Source organism: Vombatus ursinus, unplaced genomic scaffold (genome assembly GCF_900497805.2).
Source record: "Vombatus ursinus unplaced genomic scaffold, bare-nosed wombat genome assembly UNPS02014179.1, whole genome shotgun sequence".
NCBI classification, from domain to species: domain Eukaryota; kingdom Metazoa; phylum Chordata; class Mammalia; order Diprotodontia; family Vombatidae; genus Vombatus; species Vombatus ursinus.
The window spans coordinates 1,793,996-1,815,377 of NW_020953957.1; the positions used below are offsets into that span (position 1 = coordinate 1,793,996).

Consider the following 21,382-nt stretch of genomic DNA (forward strand, 5'->3'; position numbering starts at 1 on the left):
ACTCTGTTATCTACCTGGTATGCACCTATTTAGACGCAGTTGTTTGCAGTTAAAAGGCGAGCTCCCGGAGGGCAGCGGCTGTTCTTTTGCTTTCCTTTGTAACGCAGGGCTCTGAGCACGAGCCAGGCTCGCCGTAGGCGCTTAATGATTGTGGATTGTCCTGCAGAGCCCGCCGGTCCACACGGTCCACGCAGTGTCTTCCTCCTCGGGGATTCTCCCGTAATGCTCCTTCTCGGAACATCCACCCGTGCAAACTCTCCCTTCTGTGCGGGGGTGGGCTTACCGGCGATTCTCCGTGGGGACCGGTGTAGACATTAAGTGACTTCAAGCTGGGAGGGGGGTTAAGCAGCTACGCCAAGCACACCCCGAGCAGAGGCGGATTGGGAGCTGAGGCTTTCTCCCCAGGCTCCTCCATCTCGCGTCTCTCGGCAGCAGAGGAGGCCCCGCGCGTGGGGGCGGGGGTGACGGGAAGCCCAGCCGGGATCACGTGGCAGGGCCGTGGGGAGACGCTTGTGAGTGTGGATGTGTGAGTCGTCCTGGGCGGGGGTGCGGAGGTGTGTGTGTGTGTGTGTGTGTGTGTGTGTGCGTGTGTGCGTGTGTGCGTGTGTGCGTGTGTGTGTGTGTGTGTGTGTTGAGGAGCGGTGGGCGGGGCGGCGGGGGAAGCTCCGCCCCCTTGCGCATGCTCCCGCCCCGGGCACATTATAAGGCAGGGGCAAGCGCTCTAACGGGCAGAGCTGCGCGGGCGCTTCGAAGGGGTCGGGGTGCCGGGCTCTCGGGGCTGCTGCTGCTGCTGCTGCTGCCGCTGCCGCCGCTGGGGGAGGGAGCGAGCGAGCGGGTGACGTGAGCCAAGCCTGGAACCGGGGCCCAGCGGAGCGCGAGCCCGCCCCTCACACCCTCGCTCCCGCTCGCTCCGGATCCGGGCACATAACGGTTAGTCGGGTAACGACCGTCTCGGAGCGTTCCTTGGTTCGGTCCGCGCGCGCGCCTCGGCTCCGCTCGGAGCGGGCGGGGGAGGGGGGACGAGGAGCCGATCGCGCTGCTGCTCTGGGGGGTTGCCGGGGAGGTCCGCGCCCGCCCGCGCGCGCGAGCACAAAGGGCTTAGCTCCGCGTGGGGATGCGGCGTGGACGGGCACCTGTGGAGCGGCGGGGGGCTCCGCGGGGCCCTGGGGCGGTGCGGCCGTGGAGAAGTCAATGCCCCTGGGACAAGGGAAAGAGTCTAGGACATGGGTGCTACGTCCCTCGTCAAGGAAGGCGGGATGGCGTTCATTCACCCAGGCCCTCCAGCCAGAACTGGGGGCCAGCCCCGCGCGGGCCTTCCCCACGTGGCGCCCGTCCTGGGCTCTGGCATTGCCTGGCCCAGCGTTGGCAGCGAGGCTTTGCCCGGGACCGAGGTGGGCTGATCCAGGCCGGTGCCCGGGACCCCCCGCGGAGGGCTGTTTGTCATTGCCCCTCGTGAGCGCGGGGCTCTACGGATCTGGAGCTGGAAGGCTTCCTTGGACGCTCGAGCAAACTGAAGGGGCTCGCCCACGGTCCCTCGGGGAATGAATGGCAAAGGGTAGATCTGACACCAGAGCTAGTAGTCATCTTTGCGTGTCACGAGAACGCTGCTTCCGAGCCATCCTGGGAATGGATTTTAGTGACTGTGCGGCCCCGCCGAATCTGATGGAGCTGGCAATCTCTGCAGTTAGAACCGGGTCCGAAGAGTGCGAATGAGAAATCCCTAGACCTGGTTGCGTTATTGCAGTTTGCACGGCGTCTTTGCCTTGGGCTGGAACCAGTTACCGTTGTTGTACTACACGAGGAGTACCTCGTGGCCCCACTTGGGGTTTTCTTGGCAAAGATGCTGGAGTGGTTTGCCGTTTCCTTCTCCAGCTTATTTTACAGACGGGGAAACTGAGGCAGACAGGGTTAAGTGACTCACCCAGGGTCACACAGCTCGGAAGTGTCTGAGGCCAGATTTGGACTCAGGAAGTCCAGGCCCAGCGCCTTATTCACTGTGCCACCTAACTTCTTCAGGTTACTTTATTTTCCATGACTATAACTTCTAAATACACGTGCCCGCTTAATGGGGACCTGGCTGTGTCAGGACTTGATAGAACCTTTTTCTTTATTCAAATGGCAGCTTTCGGACGTTGTCACTTGTTACTGCCCTTGTAGTGAGATGAGGTATTTGCCGCTGAAGTTGAGTTTAACAGTTAGGGGAGTTGTTATTGCTTTATAGTTTACCTAAACTGCCAGTTAACAGTGTTTGCTAATGAAAATGAAACCTTTGTAAATTCTTACTTTGCTTTCTTTGGGAGATAATTCTGTGCTTATTTTCACCAGTCTTAATTAACATTTCCAAAAGCAACACAGTGTGACCTTTTTGTTGAAGATTGTTTATGCTTTAGGAATAATACCATTTTAATAGCACAGTTTTGGAGTAATGGTGATTGGAGTCAAAACTGTTGCTGCAATTTAGTAATAGTGGGGTGGACTCTAAATTCTGTATTCTAGTGGGTCTTAGTATAGCTAATATAAGTCCTGTGAGGGGAGCCTACCTATCTACCCAAGCTCAGCTTGAGGTATGTATAACTTTACATGCCTTCAAGTAGGTTGATAAAGTTTCAAAATCCAGTTACTTACAGTTTTGCCATAATTAGCCTGTCTCCATCATTCTCAACAACAAAAATGCCAGAAGGAAAATTCCAAATGTCTTAATTACTTTCTAGAGGCATAGTGGATTGAGTGCTGAACTGGAATTAGGAAGGGATGGGTTGAAATTCTGACACTGCCCATTACTAGGTGGGTGGGGGTGGCCCTCAATAAGTTACTTAACTTATGAATTTGTTTCCTCTTCTTAAAATAGATATGATATGCTTATAATAGCCACTTCTAGGATTTGTGAGGTTCAAATGGAAAAATTAAGGTGCCCTGCTAATTTTAAAGTCTACATAAATCTAATATTATTTTAAAACACACGCTTTTTGTTGGTAGCAATATCCATTTCTTTTTGTCTTTATAATATTAATCAAAATCATCTTGGAATTTCTCAATCTTGAAAAAACTGAATTCAAAGTCCAAATCCTTGATTTTACATGTGAGAAAATAGATCCCACCCCTGACTTCTCTTTAAAAATTGCCTTTCTTACTAGATCTTGATTCAGTTACTAAGTATATTCATTCAGAAAATATTAGATGCCTTTTAATATGCAGAGCTCTCCCTGTGAGCTCCTAGAAATGAATGTGCCTTAGTGTGATAATTCCCCTAAAACTCTTGTTTTAGTTTAAACTGTTTTGAATATGTGAACATTCGAAGTCACTTGGTCTTTGAAAGTTTGAAATGCTTAGAGGATATGCAAAACGTAGGGGTGGGGTAGGTCTTTTTTTTATCACTGATTTTTAACTACCTTTTGGGGGCCTCTATGGTCCTAGGGAGAAGCATAAGCATTACAGGGGGCTGAACATGGGTCCTTTTCTGGAGCATTTTCAAAAGTAGACTTGATCCCCCACAAACTGTGATCCCCTAGCATTCTAATTACTATTAGAGGCAAAATTTAGCAGCCAGTATTTTACCTTATTTCCTTTTCTACTTCACTAAAATCCATCCAGCTCTTCTGCTAGGTCCGTCTATCTTTTTCTCTTGTCTGTGTGAAGTTAGCTCCAGGCTATGATGCAACACAGAAGAGTCTTACTTGCTGTGTCATATGGGAGTGGTATAGATTTGTTAAGCAGATATTCATTGGTCATTGATTTATGTGGTAGATTATTTATGAATCTGACTTTTAAAAGCAAATGATATGAAAAATACTAATGAACCTTTGTCAGAGAAGTGAAGGTGGCTCTGGCTAGAAAGGCTTCCAAGTACAGGTCTGGTGACTAATTGTGTATCAGTCCTTTGAGGGCCATCTTGGCTGTTGGGAGACATTTGTTACCAAAAGACTGCACCCCCCCCCCCCCGGAAGGTGGTTCATTTTTGGGCCACAGAAACTTGTGAAAAATGACTAATAAAGTGTGGAGGGCCTTTAGTCTGCATTGGAAGAGGAAAGTGATAAGTAGCCTTGCCAGTGAAATCACGGACCTCCCAAAGCCCTGAAGTGAAGAAATAATAATTATCTGGGTAGGAGAGAGTGTGTCAGCATTAATGGAAGCCAGGCATTTTCCTTAATATTTCGTAAGTATGTATTTATTCCCTCAAGTCACTCAAAGTAAAGCTTTAATGTTCTTCTTAAGGAAGGCTTTTTAGGTGAAACTTATTTAATGAAACAGTAGATATATATTAATTTTTTTAATAGGCAACCCAAGGAGAAAAGAAATATTCTTTGTGGAGATGAAAGATAAACACCCCAAAGTGCTTTTCTAGAGTAGAGTGCCTTTATTTCAGTCAGTTGTGGTTCTGTGATATTGATGTCTGTGTTTATCTTTGTTCCCAGAAAAACTACTCAGAGGGAAAGGAAAATGAATTCAACAGGTTGTTGTTGTTGTTTTTTTAAAGCTTCCAAAAAAAAATTAAATGATAGTTTGTCTAAATTTGTAGGTAGAATTCCAGTAAAGAAAGCACACACTGATTTTTATCAATAATGTTGGCAAAATCTAGGTGTTCTATTGTTAGCATTTTAAAATGAGAAATACATTTATACTAGTTACATAAGGGACTCTGTGTGTGTTTTATTAAGAGACTTGGTCTGGCTGGAAATAGAATAGCTCCTCCTGGGTTTGATTCATACTGCTCATCATCATGGCATCTTTTGTCTTGTTGATCTGGGCTGATTTACCCCTCCCTGGCCACCTGGTGGCCCCCTGCACCTGGAGCCACCATAGTGTGGTCACTGAATCCGCTTTAGTCCTCCTTGAGCTCAGGTGATCCACTGTCCTCAGCTTCCCCAGCAGCGAGATTTACAGGCTCATGCCACTGCACCCTGCCAAAGAATGCTTTCTAAAATTCACTTTGCACATTACCACTTGCCCAAAGTAATGATTTGTGCCAGGAAAATAGCAAAGCAGCCTGGGTTTACTTCTCACTATTTTTACATGGTATTTAAAAAAGCACTTAATTCTTGTTGATCAACTGGTAATGGGAGTCAGAAATAAGAGTGACAATCGAAATTTACAACTTCATTTGTTGAACGTTTATTGAGTAACTGTCAATGTGTACAGCTTGAACTCCAAAGACCAGAAAAATAAAACCAGGAAAATATTAGAGGGAAAAGGCTTGCTGCGCCCTCCTCCCCTGCACCCTACCACCATTGGATACTAGGGGAAGAGGGTATTGGAAAATTTACAATTACCTACTTTTTCTTAGGCTGATGAATAAAATCCTTAAAAAATATGCTCATTTCCTCTGTTCCTCTGAAGTGCTTCTAAAATTACCCAATAGGATAACTAAGTTGGGAGAAATAAATCCATCCACATATCAGATGATTAGAATTCCTTTCCACAGAGAACAAGTAATGTAATACAACTCCTAAATATAAGAATGAGATGTAATTCCTCTTCCATTTGCACAAAATGAAGTAACCAGTGTTTTCTTTGCTTTGATTGGATTGTAGAGCATGTGAAGGGTGGTAATATTATAAAAAGGCCAGTAAGGTAAGTTGGGTCCCAGAAAGCTGAAAAGGAGACTAGGAGCAGGCCTCCAAACCCTCATCTTCTTTCCGTTTTGCCATTTTATCTCATACAATTGATGATATTACTGAGTACTGAATTTGACTGGATTACAAAACAAGCACCATACTTAGTGTAGTGAGGTATAGATAGTTCATTGAAATGTTGTAAAATAAAGACTATCTTCAGATGTTTCAGGGATCAAGTCTGGGATTCTGCCACTTGTGTCTTATAACACATACAGCCTCTGACTTTTCACTTACCTTCATATACAGCATATGAAATAAATTATATCTTTAGAAATACAGCAATGTAAACAATAAACTAACAAGTGAAAGGATAGAGACGTTTAGTTCAATCCAGGCAGGCCTTTAGTTTTCAGAAATATAGAAGGATGATAAAAATACATCATAAGAAGCAGAAACTATTCATAATAAATGAGAAAATGAGACAAAAGTTTATGTCACAAAAGTTATAGTTGACTTTTTCACTCAGCTTTATTTCCCAAAGTACTTTCTCTGTCTTTTTAATACTAATGGATTTCCAGAAAATAAAACTTTTTTAATGATGTTGATGGTTTCTTCTGTTCATGTTCTACTTGCTGCTTATGAGCTGGTACAAAATAGGATTTCTCAAATTTTCACCACCTTTATAATTGTATATATCTGTGCTTATTATTTTGTAAACTATAAATTTCAATTTAGCATACCAGAAATTATAATATTGCAAGCAAAGCAAGTAGTAAACGATACATTTTTGTGTGCCAGCTCTAACAAGGTTATGTGGTAAATGTAAAGAATGCTTTTCAAAAAGCATCAACTTGGGGCAGCTAGGTGGTACCATGGATAGAGCACAGGCTCTGGAGTCAGGAGGACCTGAATTCAAATTCGCCCTCAGACACATAACACTCACTAGCTGTGTGACTCTGGGCAAGTCACTTAACCCCAATTGCCTCGCATAAAAAGAAAGAAAGAAAGAAGGAAAACCCATTAACTATTTTTTTTTCATTTTCCTTTTTAAAGAAAAAATTTTCTCTTCACCCCAGGTTTCAGATCTTCCTGAAATTTTTTAAGTTATGCTCTTATTTTCTAGCTTTCAGTTTCCTGTACCCATTTTACTTTCTGAGAGGCAGTGGGGTGTGTTGCATAGTAGACAAAAGGCTGAACTTGTAGTCTGGAGACTAGCATTGGGTCACAAACCTTTTTGTGACTATGGTCATTTAACATTTTAGAGCCTCAATTTTCCCCATCTATAAAATGGGAGTAATAATAATTGTATGGCCTACCTGACAGGACTGTTGTGAGAAGGGATTGTTGGGAATGCTTAAATGTGAGTTATTTGCTAGTTTGTAAGCTTAAGAACAAGGAACTACTTTCTCATTTGCCTATATCTTTACTAAGTGGTAGCACAGTACTTTGCATAGAGTAGGTGTTTAATTTTTAAAAATTTGTTGTTGAATTTGAATATACATAGCAGTAAGCTGGAAACAAAAGCAATTCTTGTCTTTTAGGGATTTAAAATTCAACTATTTGGGACAACATAGGGAACAATTAAATACATTTAAAATATATTCACCTACAAAATTGTGTAATCTAAAACCGTATTTTGAAATTCTTAGTCCAACACCATATACATATATATATCTATATATCTATATATAATACACGTGTGTGTGTATGTGTGTGTGTGTGTGTGTGTGTGTGTAGCTCTCTTGGACAAGCATTGCTGACAGTGCCCCAGGCCCAGAATTGTAGAGGAGAAGGAACTCAGGCCGGATCACAATTATAAAACTGCATAGCTCTTTGATTGAACTGACCCTGTTGCAGAAGCCATCTTGTTAATACCAGCGTTCTCCTGTTAATGTTGTATGGCTTCAAAACATGGAGTGCAGTTTTCTCAGAAGAATCAAAGTCATAAACCAGAGGGCATTGAAAAGACACATGGTAGGGGTAAGCTGTGTCACATACAATCAAAACTTTTGCACAAGAAGTAGCATAAAAGAATATTAAGGATGTTCCTAACTGGAAAACGAGGTAGAATGCTCACAGATTGAGGGGAGATAAGAGGGACTTTCTGAGCAGGAAGATTGGTATCTTTGATCTGGCCTTAAGCGCACTGGGTAATTATGGCAGATGTGTAGAAAGATATTGGCCAAAAATATACAATGGGAAAGAATGGAGGGATTTTGGTTTACCTTGATTTCGCACACCTGTCGCAGGATTCTAATTTCTAGTGGGATAAAGAGTAATAGAATGTTATAACAGGGAGAGACATGAAAGATCACCTAGTAGTATAATACTTTGATTTTATAGACGAAAGTGGCAGTGTTCGGTGACTTAAATTCATACAAACAGTTTATAGCCGAACCAGGAGTCAGAGCCCAAGTCTCTTAATGTAGTACAAAGGCATGATTTGAGTTTAGTGGTATTAGGGAAGATTTTTTTTTTGGTGGGTTTACTCTTTGAATCAGATTTTGAAAAAAGTGACTAGATCTATGCATAAGAATGATGAGTCTGCCAGTGGGATGAGGAATAGATTGGAGATAAGAGGGTCTGTAAGAAGACTAATGCAGAGTCTGAGTAAGTGGTAACCTAAAGTACTTATAATATATACTTATATAGGTACTTAGGTAGTTGTTAGCTGACTGCATATAAAAATAATGAGTCTTGAATAATCAGAAGTTGTCCCTGTAAATTAGGACAGAGACTTCTTTTTCCCTAAGCCTCAGATTGCTCGGTGAGCATTGCCACCATCTAAAGCTGAAATGTTTTCACATCACAGAATTGAAGGGAGCCTCAGAGGTCGTTGATTCCACTCCATTACCACAAAGGAATGCCTGCCATAACATACTCAATGTATGGTAATCTAGCCTCAGTATGCATAGCTTTACTGAGGAATAACCCATCACCCAGGGCAGCCTCTTCCACTTTAGCATGGCTCTACTTGTTAGGAAATTTTTGTGAGCTGAGCTGTAGCTTCCACATACTGCTCCTGGTTCTGCCCTCTGGGGCCAGATAGAACCAGACTAATCCCTTGTCTGCATGATAGGTCTTCATATACTTGAAGACAGCTAGCATATTTCTCACAAGTGATCATTAGTCTAAACATTCCCAGTTTCAACAGAACCATACATGCATAGACTAAAGGTTTTTAAGGAACAGTAGGGTTGCCCTCCTTGACACTAACTTAACAATGTCCTTCTTAAGCTTTTTTGTTTCATGGACCTCTTTGACAGTCTGTGAAGCCTGTGGACCCTTTTCTCATAAGAATATTTTTAAATGCATAAGATTACAAAGGAAATTAATTATAATGAATTATAATTTTTAATTAGACCACAAGTTAATCCCAACTTTATTGGGTGTACATTCAAATTGAGTGTAAATTCATAATAAAATGTGGGCAATAGATACTCTTCGTCCATTTGATCTTTTCTGTTTGGATGGACAAGCCAAATTCCTTTGGGCTATAATATATCTCTTCTAGGAGATTTTGTAGTATCTGTACAACATCATTGGAAAAAAGGTAGTATTTAGAGGACCTCTCCATCAACTATGTGAGATCTCATCTATCACAGTAGTGAATCTTTGTGACCAGCAAAAGTCTCTGTGTTATAGGCCAGCCTGACAAACAGTAAGCACAGTGGAATCTTATGTTTTCCATACCTTTCAGTCACTTGAGTTGGTGGTAGAGATATGGTCCATTGTGGAATATTGTACATGAAAACCTACTTGTTCCCTAGTATTACTTAACATTTAGAATGTTCTTAGTGATTGATTAGATGACTCTCATAAAGATTTTGTATAGAAAAGAGAGCAGTCAGGTTGGTGGTGGCTGATATTTTCTCAGCTGTCCTTTTTTGGGGTAACAATTACTTACAGAATTCCCCCCTCCATACCTTTGGCATTTTCTCCTCCTTTATCTACCTTATAACTTGGTCCCTCAATGACCTCACCATTTTATTGCCTCCAGCACAGATCTCCTGTATTTCTGTTTGACCCAAACCTAGCTGCTTTTCCCGCTTTTGATTTTTTAGTGCTATTTTTACTTCTCAAGGATTGCCTGTGATGTTGGGGTCCAAGTGTGGTGTTGTTGACCAGTGAAGGCTGATCTGACTGGTATGGCTAAAGCCTCCCAGGAGGCAAGTAGGCCAAGGCTAATAACCCTTTTCAGTCTCTTGCTAGATTGGTTAATTCCTCTACTTCCTACTTCTTACTTCCCCACTCCTTATTAGGTAATTTAGGAAATATCTTCACTTTGCATCTCCTATATGTGATAGGCAAGTCTCCCGTTGGTGTCATATTGGCTTTGTCTCAGACTTTCAGCTAGAGCATGGATACTATCCCCAGCCACCCCTGTGGGCTGTCCACTGCTGAAAATATACAGCAGGCATGGAGATCACACACTGAAGACTGTCCCTGCTAGAAACTATTCTCTTCCCCTTGTAAGTAGCAAAGTTATCTTTGTGTGGGCTGCTGCTTTTCATCCAAACTACTCTGCACTATGTGTGGTTCTACTATTCTTGATGGAAAAAAGCTTCTTGTAATTTTTACCTATCTTTTCCATTTTTCTTCTATTTTTGTCTTTTTCTAGTTTTTATCTTTGAATATTCTTGGGATGCTTTGTGTATTTGGTTATCTTGCTATGCTTTCTTTAGATAGGTCTTATGTTGAATTACTACTCTATTACTACTCTGCTTTATTAGATGATTGATGTTTGTTTAGTCATTTCCAGTTGTCTGACTCTTTGTGACCCTTTTGGAGGTTTTCTTGGCAAAGATTTCGGGGTGGTTTGCCATATCCTTCTTCTGCTCATTTTACAGATGAGGAAAACAGGGTTAAATGACTTGCTTAGGGTCATGCAGCTTGTAAGTGTCTGAGGTGGATTTAAACTCAGGTTTTCCTGATTCTAGACCCAGCACTCTATCCACAGTACCACTTAACTGTCTCTTACAAAATGACATTGCTTTTAATTACCTGTCACCCTTCTTTGTAAGATTTTAGAAATGAATTTACATTCTAGTTTGTTGGCTATGGCAGCCATTTCTCTCTGCAAGTAAGTCAAATGTCTACTGACTTGAGGTGCAAAGAATCCCTTCTGTGGGTCTCCTCTTTTTCCATTATAGTTAAAACACACAGAATTTTTTTGTTATTTTAATTTTGCTCACTAGACTCGGCTCATCCCAATAATATTTTTATAAGACCATGCCACACTTTTATATTCATACTCTATTACCTGGCCTTGCCTCCATTTTCTACATATTTCTTTGTAAATCTAAGTTGGTTGTTGAATTCCCTGTGCATCTACACTGGTCTCTTCAAATAACTCCCATTTTCCTTACTCATTGGAATTGTGTCTTCAGAATTTCATTCTTGAATTTCCCGGAATTCCTGGCTAACCTCTCCCTATGGAATTTTGTTATGTTTCTACCTGTTCTTCCTGTGAACCCTCTGAAGTTTGCTTTCCTAAAATCTAGAGTTTATGACAGACTACACTTAGCTTTCTTCTCCTCTGTTACAAACTCTAGAGAGGGAGTGGTCACTTCCCCATAAGGTTCCTAGCATTTTCACACCAGCAGCCATATCTCTCTGTTAATAAGCAGCAAATCTAGAATAAAATTTCTCCTTGTTGATTTCCTCTGCTATTTTGAAGGATATTATCTTTAGAGCAAGTCAAGACATTATTCCCTCTTTTGCTTTTGACATGGATAATTCCAGCTGGTGTAGATAATTCAAATTTCCCACTACTACTCTATCATGCCTCTGTGACAGGTTTGTAATCTGTTTCTTGAATTTCTCATTTTTCTCTTTTTGTCTGGGTAGTTTGTAGAATGCACCGCTAAGAAAAGCTCTTGTGCCTCTTCCCACATTGAGATTTCACCCAAATACTCTGCATCATCATTTAGAGAGGGTGTTGGGACTCTGTGCTTGAATTCTCTGGCTCTCACTCAATTTCTAACTCAAAATTTAAACAAATGAAATTTTTGGTAGCTTAGGGTTTTTTTTCCTAGTGGACATTAGTTTTAATTTTTCTAAAATCTACATGTTCTTTGACTCTGTCTATTATAGACTTCAGTTCATATATTAGTATACTTTTTCTTTTACTGAACTAATAACTTGCAATTTTGTTTTGATTAATCTTTGTCCTTTGGGAATGTAAGGGTTTATGGTCTGTCTAATGGTTTACCTGCGGTTTGTGTTTAAATTATGGTAAAGAGGGGGCAGAGTGAACATGATAATGATAGCTAACCTTCCTTTGTCACTTTAAGGTTTGCCAAACTCTTTACGTTTCTCACGTGAGCCTCACGCCGGCCCAGTGAAGTAGAGCTCGGTGGTGTCCTTATTTTTGAGGCAACTGAAGTTGAGAGTCATTAAATGACTTGATCAAGGTTACACAGAGAGTAAATGTCTAAGGCGGGATTCGAGACTGCAGGTCCAGCCCTTTTTTTACTATGCCACTTAGTCTTTACATGGTGAAGTGAGAGGGCTATGAAGGGACACTTTTTCTGTGTCAGATATACAGGACGTATATTATATCAGAAGATTATGGCTTCCTGGATATTATATAGATGATAATTCTTTGGAGCTTATAGAATTATTAATGATTTAACATTTTTTTCTCTCACAGTAATTTGCTGGTTACCACAATATTTTAAAAATCTGTTTCATGGATTCACTGTGGCCAAATAACTCAACACTAGTGACAGAATTCATTGGCAGCAAGCTTTTCTATACTTAGCTAACCAGGATCTTAGATCATGAACACAATATCACTCAGACCATACTTGAAATCTGGTAGTAATGGAAAATGGCAGATTAGTTCCCAGTATCTTTAATGCCCTTAAATAATGAGTTCTATACCTAAAACACTGAAGGATTTTTTACTGAGTCTTGGAACTAGAACCAAGTTAACTAAGTAACTTAACTTAGGTCCCATTGCTGTACTTTGTTCTTATGTTTTACTGACTTTTCTGGCTGGGGAAGTTAAGAAAAGAAATACCATTAATATATTGAAAGCCTGCATAACTTTCTTCTAGATAAGCATTTTTAAATATATTTAATTTTTTCCATGGAGTCTCATAAATTTAGCTTCAAGTTATGTAATTAAAGGTCATATGATTTTTTTTTGTTCAGGTTTTTTTTTTCATTATCAGAGTTGAAAAAGTAAATGGAAGTCTGTATGATTCACATTTTGCAAAGTAGCAGAGTTCATAGAAATTTTTTTAAAGAAAAAGCATAAACAAATTGTTCAACTGTTTGCCTTACCAATTTATGCATATTTTATTTTCATCTCTGACAGAAACTACATTGATGTTGGTACAGGGGAAGGACAAGCAATAAAATAGACCTCTGAATTGGAGAATGAGAACCTGTGATTCTCCAGTACCTGTCATTGAAACATCTGTTGACTAACAGGATTTCCTAACAATCAACAAGTATTTATTTGGCACCTACTATGTGCTAGGTGAACCCCTCCCTTCCCCTTCTCTTCTACCATAAAAGATTAGCAGCCCTTATTCTGATGGTCAGATCATCATGGTTAAAAATAGCTCAGGTTTATTATAATGCTTTATAGTTAATAAACTGCTTTCCTCCCAAGAACCTGGAAAGGACAATGTTAAGAAATTTGAATTGGTTCATTTTCATGTAAGGAGAGTAGAGATCTGGATGTCAGTATATTCTTATATGTATGGCCAGACTACCAACATGCCAACTGCTTTTTTCTTTAACCAGAGCATATTAATTCACAGATGAACAGTAACATTGTTCGTGTTTAAACAATATCATTGTTCATTTTAAGAAAATAGGCTAGTAAATTGAGTGGATGTGTCTAGATATGTGTACCCTAACCTAGATCAAATCAGAAGTAAATATATTGGTGGGTAATCATTCTTTAGTTTTAAAATTATATCTTTTGAGCACATCATAGTTTTTGAGTTTTGAGCACATCGTAGAATACTATTGGAGGAGGAGGATGGAAGAGATCAAGTATTTCCTTTGTCATTTTCCAACAGCTTGCATGGTTAATTAGACTGAGTTCTACTTGGTATTCTTAAAGTAGCCCCACCTCTTTACTAAGTGATGAATTAACTTCAAACTAGATATCAGGAAAATGCTATCTATTATTCAGGGTTCAGGATCAATGTTCATATGCACATCATTTCTCAGTTATTCTGCCTCTTGAGGAATTTCAGTTAACAGCTTTCCTTAGTTGGTGGTATTATACTTACTTATAAAGTGTTGAAAGTATCATATGGCATTTAGGGGACACGGTGTGTGTGGGGGAGGTAAAAGGTAAGTTTTGACAAAAGAGAAACAAAGGAATAAAATAGTGAAGTGACTAGAACCCAGGGAAAGGACTTGATTATGAAGACAAAGAACTGGACATAAACGTCCAGGATATAGTGTGCAGAGGGTTTAGGAAACAAGCTGTAATCAGTTCATCAATGAACATTAAGAATCTTTTATGTGCCTTTTGGCCAAAAAAATCAGAAAATTGTAGAGAAAAACACGATTCCTGGGACAAAGTTGGGGCACCATCACCAAATGAGTTGGGAGAGACTGCAGAGGTCATCTCAGCCAATCTGTGCATGAACAGAATTCTTTTCTATGATGTTCCTGAAAGACATAATTCAGCATCTAAGACCCCCCGTGATAGGAACTCACTGTGTCCTCAAGCAGCCTCTAATTCACTTTTCAACAGCTTTAATTGTCAAAATTTTTTATCTTTTTTCTTAAAATTCTATCCATCACTTCTAATTCTGCCTTCCTTCTGCATCATAATAGCCCTGAGTCTTCTGTTTTCGAGGCTAAACAATCCACCATTTTTTTTTGCGTCAGATCTCTTATGGTACTATTACAATTCCCTCAACATACTGGTCACCACCTTTTAGTTGTACTCTAATTTATCTTTCTCTTTAAATTGTAGCATCTAAAACAAAATATGTTATTTTAGATGTAGTCTCGCCAAAGCAGAGTAGAGTTTCTTCATTCTAGGCACTATCTCTTAATGTAGCCCAAGATCTAGTTAACTTTTTAGATGACCATGTAAAATTGTTGACTTATGTTGATCTTGCAGTCCATTAAAACCCCCATTTTTTCCCATTAAAAAATTGTCAGCGTCTGTTGAATTGGTGGTAGAGGTGGCTGTGCAGACAATAAATTGGACCAGAAACCATTTAGGACTTGCATAGTAAAGGAATTTACTTTCCCAGAAACCCAAAGGAACAACTAAAGGTTTCAGTTCTCTCTGGGACTAATAGTAAGGAAGAAATATGGAATATCCAGGAGAAACAAAAAGTATGGTGCAAAGGAAGTTTTATAGTCTATCTTATCCAACACAACTTCTTGACAAAGATATGGAAAATGTACTAGACAAAATTCTGGTGGGAAAGGCCAAGAAAAAGTCAGAGTCATTTTTCCAGCCCAGGATATCTTGAGACAGACAGAGAGGTCTATAGGCACTAGAGACAAGATCTTGCCAGGAGCATGTGGTAGGGAGCATTTCAATGTCTAGGAACCAAAAGAGTGCCAAGACAGGGCACTGGAGGAGAAAGAGATCCAGAAGGAACTCTTTATAAGCACCGAGTACAAGAACGAGTTCCATCTGTCAGATCTGTTCCCCCCGTGCTGGGCTCTGGGTCACAGATGCAAAGAGGAGTGATTGTGAGTGTTGGTCCTAGCTATATATACTGAGCTAAGAACAAATTCTGGAAGCAAACAGTAGCTGTGTGGCTTCAATTCCAGGAGCAGAGCAGCGACTTAGTTCTAGCCTTTGACTTAGGACTTAAGCCTGCAGTGGAAATAACCAGAGCAAGAGTCCCAGACCAAAGGGTAGCAGGCACTTGGTTGCTCTACACCTGCAGAGCCTCCCAGTGGGCTAATAATGCCTGAGTCTAGCAGCAGTCTACTGAAACTTCCAACCAAGGACAAACAGATAGATTCAAACCTGGATCAGGAACTTAGAGAGCTTAGACTAGGGGGACAGTGAATTGACCTCACTCCAGATCACACCAATTTGGGAACTTTGAAACTTTGCAAGCCCCTCCCCCCGTTGTGTGAAAGCAGCAAAAGGACTGTAGGACAGAAGCTCAGACCAGATATCCCTCACAAGTGTTCAGAGCTTAGCCCTAGCATAAAAGGAGTAGGCTGGAAGAATGAATAAATTGAAAAAGAATCCCACCATAAAGAGATTATGGCAATAAGGAAGCTCCAGACACACAAGAGGATAATGACTTGGAAACGTTTACGAATAAAGCCTCAAAGAAAAGTACAGCTTGGACCCAAGTCCAATGAGAATTTCTAAAAGTTAATAAAACAAGAGGTTTGTGGGTTTTTTAATTAAATATGATTTTTAAAAGCAAGTGAGAGCTTAGAAGAAAAAATGGGGAAAGAAGTGAACTAGAGAAGAAAGATAATAGCTTAGAAAAAAAAGATTTAAAACTTAAGAAAGTAACTTTTTGAAAATTAGAATTGGCCAAATGGAAGCTAATAACTCTGAGACATCAAAAAAAAAAATAGTAAAACAAAGACTGAAAAAAAAAAGAACTATTTCTTAGTAAAAACAACTGACCTAGAAAACAGATCAAGGAAAGATAATTTAAAAGTCATTGTACTACATGAAAGCCACAAACAAAAAAAAAAGAGCCTACACATTTCATGAAATCATAAAATAAAAATCATAAAAGAAAACTGCCCAGATAACATAGGATCAGAGTTGGAAGAATCCACTGGTTACCTTCTGAAAGAGATTCCCAAATGGAAACTCCCAGAAATAATCTAGCCAAAATCTAGAGCTCACCAGGTCAAGAAAAAAAGACTGTAGGCTGCCAGAAAAAAAAAAAAAAAGAATTTAAGTATTTGAGGAACCACAGTCGGGCTTCCACAACATTTAGCAGTCACCACTGTAAAGAAATGGAGAGGTTGGATATTCCAGATGGCAAAGGATCTAGACTTAAAACCTCAGTAACTTAACTAGCAAAACTGGATGTGATCCTACAGAGGGGAGAATGGATCTTCAGCCACATAGAGGACTTCCAAAAATTCCTGATGAAAATACCAGAGCTGAGGAGAAAATTTGATATGTAGACAAAGGAATCAAGTGAAACATAGAAAGGTGTGCACCTAAGCTCTTAAATACTACAAAGTTTTTTTTGTAGTATTTGTAGTAAAGTAATTGTCAAAACAAATTGGTACCGGGTAAGAAATAGAGAGGGTTGATCCGATTAGTGGAACAGATTATATACACCATACAAGCAAATGAACGCAGTAACCTAGTGTTTGATAAACTCAAATGTCCCAGCTTTTGAGACAAGAACTCATCATTCAACAAAAACTGTTGGAAAATCTTGAAAGTAGTCTGGCAGAAACTAGGTATAGGTATCTCCCACAGTATACCAAAATAATGTCGAAAGGGTGCATGATTTAGACAATAAAGGGTGACGTCATAAGCAAATAAGTGGAAGAATGGTAGAAATTACCTGTCAGATTTATGGGTAAGAAAGAAGTTTATGCCCAAACAAAACAATAGAGTTTCACAGGATGTCAAATGGATAGTTTTGATTACATAAAATTTAAAAGCTCTTGCAAAAAGAACTAAAGCTAAAATTAGAAAAGAAGCAGTAAATTTTGGGGAAAATATTTACATCAGGTTTTTGTGATGGTCTCATTTCTAAGATGGTAGGAAACTGGATTGAACTTATAAGAACAAGAGCTATTCTCTAGTTGATAAATGGACAAAGTATTTGAATAGGCAGTTTTCAGAGGAAGAAGTCCAACCTACCAGTATCCATGTGAAAAAATGCTCTAAGTCAGTAACACTTAGACACATTCAAATTAAAACAACTCTTGAGGTACCAGTTCATACCCTTCAAATTGGCTAAGTTGACAAAAAAAAAAGGAAAATGACAAATATGCATGAGGGGCTATGAGGAAAAACAGTACTTTAATGCCTTGTTGGTATAGAGCTGTGAACTGGCCCAACCATAACAAAAAGTAATTTAGAACTATGCCTCAAAAGAAACTGTGGATACCCTTTGACCTAGCAATACCTCTTCTAGATCTAATTCTCCAAAGAGATCAAAGAAAGAGGTAAAGGACTTATATGTACAAAAATATTTGTGGCAGCTTTTTTTGTGTGGTGGCAAAGAATCGGAAATTGATGCCCATCAACTGGAGAATGGCTGACTAGCTTATATGAATGTTATGGAATACTTTTGTGCTGTAAGAAATGACCCAAGGGATATAGTTTCAGAAAAACTTGGGAAGACTTGTATGAACTGATACAAAGGGAATTGAGCATAATCAGGAGGACATTTACATAATAAAAACAATATTGTAAAGATAATTAACTGTGAGAGATTTAAGAACTTTGATTAACACAATGACCAACCTTAATTCCAAAGGAGTCATGATTCAACATGCTGTTTACTGCCAGGTAGAGAGATGATGGACTCAGAGTGTAGATTGAAGTTTATTTTCTCTATTTCTCTCTCTCTTTCCCTTCTTTCCTTCCGTACTAATGCTTTCTCCAGGGACCATTGCCGTATATTTTACTGAAAAGATTGAGGCAATTCCCAGAGAATTCTCTCTTCTCCACCCCCCCCCGCCTCATATCACATCACCCAGATGACTTCTGTCGCTGTCTCCTCTGTCACCCATATCTCACATAAAGAGGTTACCCTACTCCTTGCCAAGACAAATGGGCTACATGCCCAGATGATCCTATTTTCCAACAGATTGATCTCTCTATCATCTTCATTCTCACTTATCTTCACTCTCTTCCTATCTGCTGGCTGCTTCCCTGTTGCCAAAAACATGCCCATCTCTTCCCCATCTTCCAGAAACCTTCAGATGATCTGTTACTATTCCCATTACCTGTTTTCCCATTTCTCTCCTCTCTTTTGTGGTTAGACTTGAGAAGGCTGTCTACAATAAGTGCTTTTACTTCCTTTCCTCTTAACTCTCTTAACTTTCTACAGTTTGGATTCCATTGTCATCATTTACCCATCAATGCACTGGCATTGCCATCGCTGGTGGCCCCTCTTTCTTAGGGATCCTATAGGCTTCTGGCTGACTTTTTGTGTAGAAAGCGACCCTATGGTTTCTTATTGGATTTCTTGGTCCTTATTCAATGTGGTGGAAAATTTTAGGGTTTACTGGAGTAGATATGTTGGAGCTGGGTGGACTGCTTCCCATTTAAGCAATGATCTTTACCAGAAGTCCTTCTAACATCCTTTCCAATTCTAAATCTGTGATCTTATGAAATATATTTACAGTTGTTGGGTTTATTATTAGACTAATAGGATTTTTGTTTACATTTCATATTTTTTATTTTAACTAAAACAGCCAATTTTCTATCTCATTGATTTTTCTCATCCTCACCTAAATAGAAATATTGGAAGGGGGAGTGTTATTCTTTCTCCAATCATTAAATCAGTTCATAACCCTTAGGGCATCTGACTTCAAAGTTCCAAACAGAAAGGTCTTAAAGGTGTTTAGCAAGTTAATGGGGAAGCTGCTGGGAACTCAGGGGTGGTAGTTTTCCGTCAATCCCTTTTGAGATTATACAGGTTAAAGTATAACAACACACTCACCAGTTATTGATGGGACAGTTTAGTTATTTAGATAACGGCAACTAAAACCTATTTACTGCTACCTGTGAAACAAATTTAGATTTTTGAATTGCAAATAGGTGACCTTACTTTTATTTAAAATCATGATTTAAAAATAAATTAAAATTCCTCTTATGAAGGAAAGATTTTGAAAAGTTTTTAAACATTCTAGATGGTATGTAGTATATTACAGTTTTCTCCAAATAGCATTTAATAATATAATCATTTAGCTTGCCTGTGAGTTTCAAGACAGGAAGCAGTTTGCACAAGCTTATTATAGCACAACCAGGGTTAGAACTTTTGAGTCTCTGATCATTAATACTGTCATCAAAACATATTAACAGCTTTCACAGCCCTTGGGTTTTGGCCAGCTAAGTAGGATAAAAAGCTCAATTTCTTCCCTCGTCAGCACTTCTGCTTGCTTTCTTACAAGGATGTATGTACCATTTACTTTTACTCCGTTACTTGAAGAGAGATAAAAACTAGGATGGGGAGAGGTCATAGAAGTTAACTTGGGTTGAGTGGTATTAGATTCTGTGAAGCTAGTGCAGAGGCCACTTGTAGAGACAACCAGCTGTGTCAGCTACTTTTGAAACTCGAATTCTCCAATAAAACTGGCTTTTCTATTAGGGTAGAACTTAATCAAAAAGAAGTAAAATTTCCAAGTGAACCTCAAACTTTGCACTATATTTCCCACATTATAAAAATAAGTTTTTAAATTTACTGATTCTGGAGTCTTTTCTGCCATAGTATTAAGTTCAGAAAGAGGTCATCCTTATCACTTTGGAAAATATCACATAAAAGTCTTTGTGTTAGACTGGGGTGGAGGAGGGAAAAACATAAAAAAACATAATGAAGACTGTTCCCAGCGTGCTTGGCTATTTTGTAACTCCTTTCTGGGAAAAAAAAAATACAGAGAAGTGACTGGCTTTTCAGTCAGTTATTTCTTCACATGAATTGTAGAGCTAGAGATTTGGAAGAAGCCTAGTCTAGTTCAATCCCCTCATGTAGATTACAACCTTTTCATACACAGCCAGATACTGCATTAAAAAGAAAACAATTCAAAAAAAAATCTTGAAAGGCACACCATGTCTTACTCATCACTTTTAGGAGTCATAGGATGACCAAAAACAAATAAGCTTTTCTTCACAAGGTGAAATGACAAAGAGCTTCCTCTCTATCATTTTTAGGCTATATACTATGAGGCAGTCATAAATAAGTTAAATAGCAAGGCTAATAGGAAAAAGACAATGTAGGATAAAATCTTAAATTTTAATCCCCTTGAGCCTTGGGTTTTAGAATATTAATAGTATCTGTGTTCCCTTTTCTCAGAGGGATATTGTAAATGAGTTATGAAAAGAGTTTCACTCTGGAAATTTTATCTTTTTTCAAATTACTTATTTGTGTTCTTTTAAAAAAATGTTTTTAATTCTTTTTGAACTTAAGTACAAAAAGCATTTCCACGTATACAGCATAACACAAAAAGAGGATTCAATATGAAACCATGAATCTCCATTTTATACTGTTTACTTTAAAAAACAATTTAATAAAAACTATACATCATTTTTTAAAACTACCCTGCTTTTCTGTGCTTCCTTCTGAGTTTTCTTTTGTTTTCTGCTATGTACTTTTTATTTTTTTTCTCCCTCCATCCCCACCTTGCTGTAGAGAAGGCTACCATTTGACAAGAATATATGTGTGTGTGTGTAAATATAAAACCATACTATACATACATCAATTCTTTCTTTGGAGGTAGATAGCATTTTCCTTTATAGATTTGAGCATTTATAATACTCAGAATAACTTAGTCGTTTACAGTTGTTCTTCAAATAATATTGGTGCTACTGTATACAGTGTTCTCTTGGTTCTACTCATTTCACTCTTCATTATTTCATGCAAGTTACTCCATGTTTTTCTGAAATCAGCCTTCTCATCATTTCTTAGAGCACAGTAGTATTCCATCACAATCATATACCACTACTTGTTTAGCCATTCCTTAAGTGATGGGCATCCCCTCGATTTCTAATTCTTTGCTACCACAAAGAGAGCTGCTATAAATATTTTTAGAACATATAGGTTCTTTTCCCTCATCACCTTGAGAAACGGATCTAATAGGGGTATTACTGGGTCAAAGAGTATACACAGTTTTATAACTCTTTGGGCATAATTCCAGGTTACTCTCCAAAATGG

The 21,382-nt window shown here is 39.2% G+C and overlaps 1 protein-coding gene across 1 annotated transcript in view; it reads left to right on the forward strand.

Moving 5' to 3' along the window:
- The first annotated feature begins 836 nt into the window (after positions 1 to 836).
- SLC16A1 (solute carrier family 16 member 1) overlaps positions 837 to 21,382 on the forward strand; it is a 35,416-nt gene continuing 14,870 nt past the window's right edge. The window contains exon 1 of the mRNA XM_027860402.1: positions 837 to 930. The gene's annotated coding sequence lies outside the window, so the exon portion shown is untranslated. The remainder of the gene's footprint in view (positions 931 to 21,382) is intronic.